Genomic DNA, 6000 nt, shown 5'->3' with positions numbered 1-6000 from the left:
GTGTGGTGTGGGTGTATACCAGCCATGAGGGAGTGTGTGTGTGTTGTTGTGACAACTGGAAGTAAGAAATCACTACAATGAAAATCTGGGCCTTGTACGTACCGTTGTTGTGTTTTCCTGGAAGAGTAAGCGGAGTGGGCTGGACTGACGTATGCCAGTGCTGCGCGAGGTTTTGAACGATGACTCCGGAGCTAAGGGCATGGTTCTGTCATGAGGTATATGAAAAGTCTACTGTTTTGGCTGTCCGTATTGTAGTACTGCCGTCACCCGGGTCTTACACGCAAATGTGTCATTATGTCTGTAAAGTTCCACAATATGGCTATCACTGACCCTATTTTCATCCATAGATGCACACATAAAAGATGGTGGACATGACACATTTCTGAGAATATGAATGTTTATTGTACATTTAGTAGAGTGTTGTAGCTGTAGTAATACAGTGTTGTGAGAGGTTTAGGTTGCAGTTTTTAGCACATGAAGGACAGATAATATATATACGTATGTGGTCATTCAGGTATACTGTCGAACTTGGTGCTGGAAATCACTGTTCGAGGCTTGGAGTCGGTCCACATCTTGTTATTGTAGAGTAATGACGTAATTTACGCGCGCCTGAAAATGTACTGTAAATACAGTGCTCATGTAAATTGTTGATATAGTTTTAGGGCAACTTTGCGCTATATAAATATGCTAACAAAAATGATATAGTACACATTTATAAGTTTCTTTGCAGTATTGTAATGATCCACTTTGTACGTTCGTATTTGTACAATGCACAAGAGAAAGATATATAATCAAAGTTTTTGTTATTGGCAGAGGTAAGATGGTTGTATACGCTATTTACAGCACAATATAATGTGGTAGGGCGCAGGAGCAGCATTTTACAAACATAATAAGTACACAGATAGATAGTTGAAGTGGGTACGGGCATGTGTGCTCGACTCCATTTTATTACGTTGCTGTTGGTAACAAGTAGAATAGTAATCATGATATCATACACAGATATTTAATCATAAACGGTTTATGACTTCTGCTGTACGAAGGTAGGAGCACTGTATGTGAAATAATACACAGAAGATTCTATCGTAAAGAGTTCATGAGTTGTGGTGCACTGAGGGAGGGGCGGTTTGTGTGGAGCCTGCGATGATGCGTGGTTCAGGCCGACTGCACTGGTAAAAATGTGTTTTGACTATTGACTATTGAATTTTCCCTTAACAAGGGCACGTGGTGATTATTTACAGTGTACTGAGTTATTGGTACGTCTGGTGTTTAGCCTGTGATCACCCTGCGATGATGCGTGGTCTGAACAGGCTTCACTCAAAGCATTGACTGTTGCATACTGGGCTGCATGTACTTTGAGGGGGAAAAAAGTACCATCAATGGTAATCAATTCTTTAGCAACACAATGATCTGAATCAGATGAGTCTTCCAGTGGTTTCCAAAAATGAAATTCAGGTTTCCAATGAAGAAAAAGTGAGGTTTAAATTGTGAGCTATGCTATCCACAGTGTAGACTATCATTAAGTGTACCTTTGCACTTGCAGCGTGAATTTTATTATTCAACTTAGGGCCAGATGTAGGTGGCCAAATACCGGTCGGTAACGGCCGATTTCGGTCGTTACTGACCGGTATTTTGAGTTTTAGATGTAGAGGGCTTCAATTTTACAGAATCGGTAAATTTACTGATTCAGTAAAATACAGAATCAGTAAATTTATCGATTCTGTAAATCTAAATGTAGGTGGCACTGAAAACAGTGCCAGAGGCCCTTAAGAATTCGTTATTTACCACGAAATATTATTTCGTGGTAAATAACGAATTCCAGTGTACATGCACATCTGTGCATTTACACCTGTGCCATGTGGCACACATACATGCCCATACATGCCTTGTGTGCCATGTGACACACATACATGCCCTTCCCCACGAAGGCATGTATGTGTGTCACATGGCACACAAGGCATGTATGGGCATGTATGTGTGCCACATGGCACAGGTGTAAATGCACAGATGTGCATGTACACTGGAATTTGTTATTTACCACGAAATAATATTTATAGCCTTCGGGCATGTACACACGGCACACAAGCCAGAATCAGGGGTAAAAATTACCATTTTTTTCCTACATCTCATTTTCCGAATCTAGAATACCGAATCAGTAAAATTCGGTATTCTAGAGTCGGTAAATGAGATTTACCTACATCGGGCCCTAAATCTAAAAGTGACATAAAAGAAGTTCTTAAAGGAAGCATAATAAAGGGATATTGTATAGGGTTTGATAAATGTTATACTTAGTTTGGTATTGTACTCTGTAAATAATAAATCAACAGTGTAATTAATTGTGAGCTCTGATGACCGCAGTGTAGGCAGGAGGCAGCGGTTAGGAAGAGCTCACGACCACGTGGCATTGAGTAGAGCTGCAGAGTATTGGTAATTTAGTGTGTGTGCAGCCAGCGATGATAAGTGGTGCACTGAGTTAGTGGCACTGAAACAACAAGGTTCTGTGGAGCTTGCGATGATGCGTGGCCGGGCAGGCCGTACTGACAGTAATGATTTTTGTCGTCTGAATTCAGCCTTAGTAAAGCCACGTGGCGATGATTTTTAGTGCACTGAGTTAGAAGTACCTTTGGCGCTTAGTGTGTAAGTACCCTGCGATGATGCTTGGTTGGGGGGGAGGCACAGTAATTGAGGTAATGTCTTTTGTCGACTGAATTGTGCATGAATTCCATTTAAAAGTTATAGTATGCCTCATTGCTGACATAAAACTGTTCACTCGATGATTTATGGTGCACTGAGTTACTAGTATCTTTGGTATGAGCTTGTACGTACCCTGCGATAATGATTGGTAAAAGGGGGGCTGCATTTGGACCAATATCTTTTCTCTATTGAATTCTTCCTAAATACAGCCACGTGGTGATGAATTATGGTGCAGTGAGTTACTGGTACCTTTTGGCACTGAGCGTGTACGTTACATGCAATGATACGTGGTCCGGGCAGGCCACACTTGGAGCAATGTTTTTTACCTAGTGAATTCTGCTTTAACAAGGCCATGTGGAGATGACTTGTGGTGCAGTGAGTTAGTGGTACATGAAGAACTCAGCATGTGTGCACCCTGCAAAGATTCGTGGTTCGGGCAGGTAGCACTGGTACAATTTCTCTTGGCTATTGGAATGCGTCATGTGCAATTGCCATTCCACCTGAATCGTGAGCCCTCACAATGTAGATTGAAAGCAGTTGTCAGTACAGATATCGACAAATGATTTTTGTGACTTATGTAAAAAAAATCTGAACTCATACAGTAGAATTGCCTCTGCATTACATACATCAAGGCTGAATTCCCCACTGTCCATTGTGTAGATGGAAAGCTGAATTCAAGTTGTGACCCTGCTGTCTGGGGGCAGTAGTAGATACAGACATAAGTCTGCGGTGCCGTGGTGCTGAGTTCTCAATCGGCCTGTATCGAGGAGGCACGTGCTCATAACGGCAGCCACATGGCAGGGTGAGGACCTTCGCTGTGGTGGAGTCTCTTCGCTTTGCAAAAGTAAACCACGCCCCAGTAGCCTCATTATTTATAGTCTTACACTGACGTTGCATACGTTGGACCAGCCCACTCCGCTTCTGCTTCAAACGGGGGGAACACAGCTACATGACCGATATATTCCCCAGTGTCTGAGATAATATGGTTGCGTCCACTATGCAGTACACTACACATATAAATGGTATATCTACACACTGAGAAGTTTTTGGTTTGTATAGTGAATTGTGTATAGCATTTTACTGGTAGTCCTGGCGTTGTGTACATTATTGTTGATGTGCGAGTTCTTTCCCTTATACATACTTGGTTGCCACATCTCTGAACATTGAGCTAGTGTGCTGTTGAGAGGATATATTATTTTGGGAAGGTCCGTTGTCCTATTTTGCGCTGCCTCTGAGGAAGTAGAGGGGGAATGGTCAGGAGGGGTAGTTGTAGTGGCGCTGGGTATTGTGATTTTGTTCGGTGTCGGAAGCATTTAATTAGTACCTCTATCTCATATTGCACTTTTAATATGGGTGTGAGTTGGATGTAATTCATGCAGTACATAGTCAACATTCTTACACTAGTGATTTGTTAGTGGTAAGTGGAACTAGTGCCTGTTTTTTTAAGTAGCATTGCAGATTTGGTTTCTTGTTGAAGATATGGGGAAGTGGTCAACATTATAATTGAGAATTGTAATTTAAAAATCCTTTGAAATTCACTGAAAAAAACATAGGTTTCATGGGTGGTATAGTTAGCTGGACATTTCACTCATACAAAACCATTGAAATTCCTCCATTATAGTTAGTTGTACTAACTGTAACTCTCGCGATCGCGATCCACTGGTGATGATGACACATATTACATTATTCATGACAAGGTCAGTGACATCACTGATGACATCACTGCTGACATCTCAAATGACATCACTGATGACATCAGGTGATTATAGCTCATAATGCATGCTGGTGTTTGTAGTTGTACATTTCCTCTAGTAGGTCACAAGCCTCCCTGTCAATTAAATACCTTTTAGTAAGTCCTGCTCACACTATTAATCACAGTCATTTTCTACCCTCCAGTGGGTTTCTCTTGAAGGAGTTGCCATTTTATGTGTATTTCCGATTTGCTGTTTGCCACAAATGAAGACTTGAAATGTTCTGGGTCTCCCGGGTCCTGTGTTTAAAAGAAAGGTGGTGCAACCTTTGCGGCTCGGTCTGCCGCATATCATTTTGTTTTCTAAAGACCTCAGTTCTGTAGGTGCACACACAAACAGATGATCGACCGCACCAGCTTCCCCTCCAATTGACTAATTTTGCTTCGCCCTACACGTTTCAGAGCGTGGCTGCTCCTTGTTCACAGGCATTTCCTCAAGTGACACAGCAGGCATTCGGAGAGGCTTTTAAACAGTGTGCATTTTGATACGTTCTCCAGTGGTCAGTAGGTGATTATAGCTCATATTGCAAGCTGGTGTTTGTAGTTGTACATTTTCTTCAGTAGGTCAAAAGCCGCCCTATCAATTAAATACCTTTTAGTAAGTCCTGCTCGCACTATTAACCACAGTTATTTTCTACCCTCCAGGGGGTTTCTCTTGAAGGAGTTGCCGTTTTATGTGTATTTCCGATTTGCTGTTTGCCCCAAATGAAGACTTGAAAAGTTCTGTGTCTCATGGGTCCTGTGTTTAAAAGAAAGGTGGTGCAACCTTCGCGGCTCGCTCTGCTGCATATCATTTCGTTTTTCAAAGACCTCCGTTCTAAAGGTGCACACACAAACAGACGATTGACGGCACCGGCTTCCCCTCCAATCGACTAATTTTGCTTCGCCTTACGCGTTTCAGAGCGTGGCTGCTCCTTGTTCACAGGCATTTCCTCAAGTGACACAGCAGGCATTCAGAGAGGCTTTTAAACAGCGTGAATTTTAATACGCCCTCCAGTGGGCAGCAGGTGATTATAGCTTATATTGCATGCTGGTGTTTGTAGTAGTACATTTCTTCTAGTAGGTCACAAGCCTTCCTTTCAATTAATTACTTTTTAGTAAGTCCTGCTCGTACTATTAATCACAGTTATTTTCTACCCTCAGGTGGGTTTCTCTTGAAGGAGTTGGCGTTTTATGTGTATTTCCGATTTGCTGTTTGCCCCAAATGAAGACTTGAAAGGTTCTGTGTCTCCCGGGTCCTGTGGAGGTTGACACTGGGTATTTATAGTTAGGATTGTGCTTCCATAGGAAATGTATTTTGTTTGATGCTTATAACTTGGGTGCTGTTTGAGAAATCTCCACAAAACTTTCCAAAAATATGCTACTTTTTGACCAATTTGGCATGGAATGTTTCTGGATGATCCATTAACCAAGGACAGAGAACAAAGTGGTATCCCAAAACGTGTTTTTCCCATTAATGTTTCCATAGGAACTTTAGACAAAGCTACAGCCTAGACCTAAGTTTTTCAGTAAAAAGGAACAAAAACTATATATTGGATCACTGTATTTATTTATTTGAA

The sequence above is a fragment of the Lissotriton vulgaris genome, unplaced genomic scaffold (genome assembly GCF_964263255.1).
Source record: "Lissotriton vulgaris unplaced genomic scaffold, aLisVul1.2 SCAFFOLD_1649, whole genome shotgun sequence".
Lineage (NCBI taxonomy): Eukaryota > Metazoa > Chordata > Amphibia > Caudata > Salamandridae > Lissotriton > Lissotriton vulgaris.
This window is presented reverse-complemented; position numbering follows the sequence as displayed.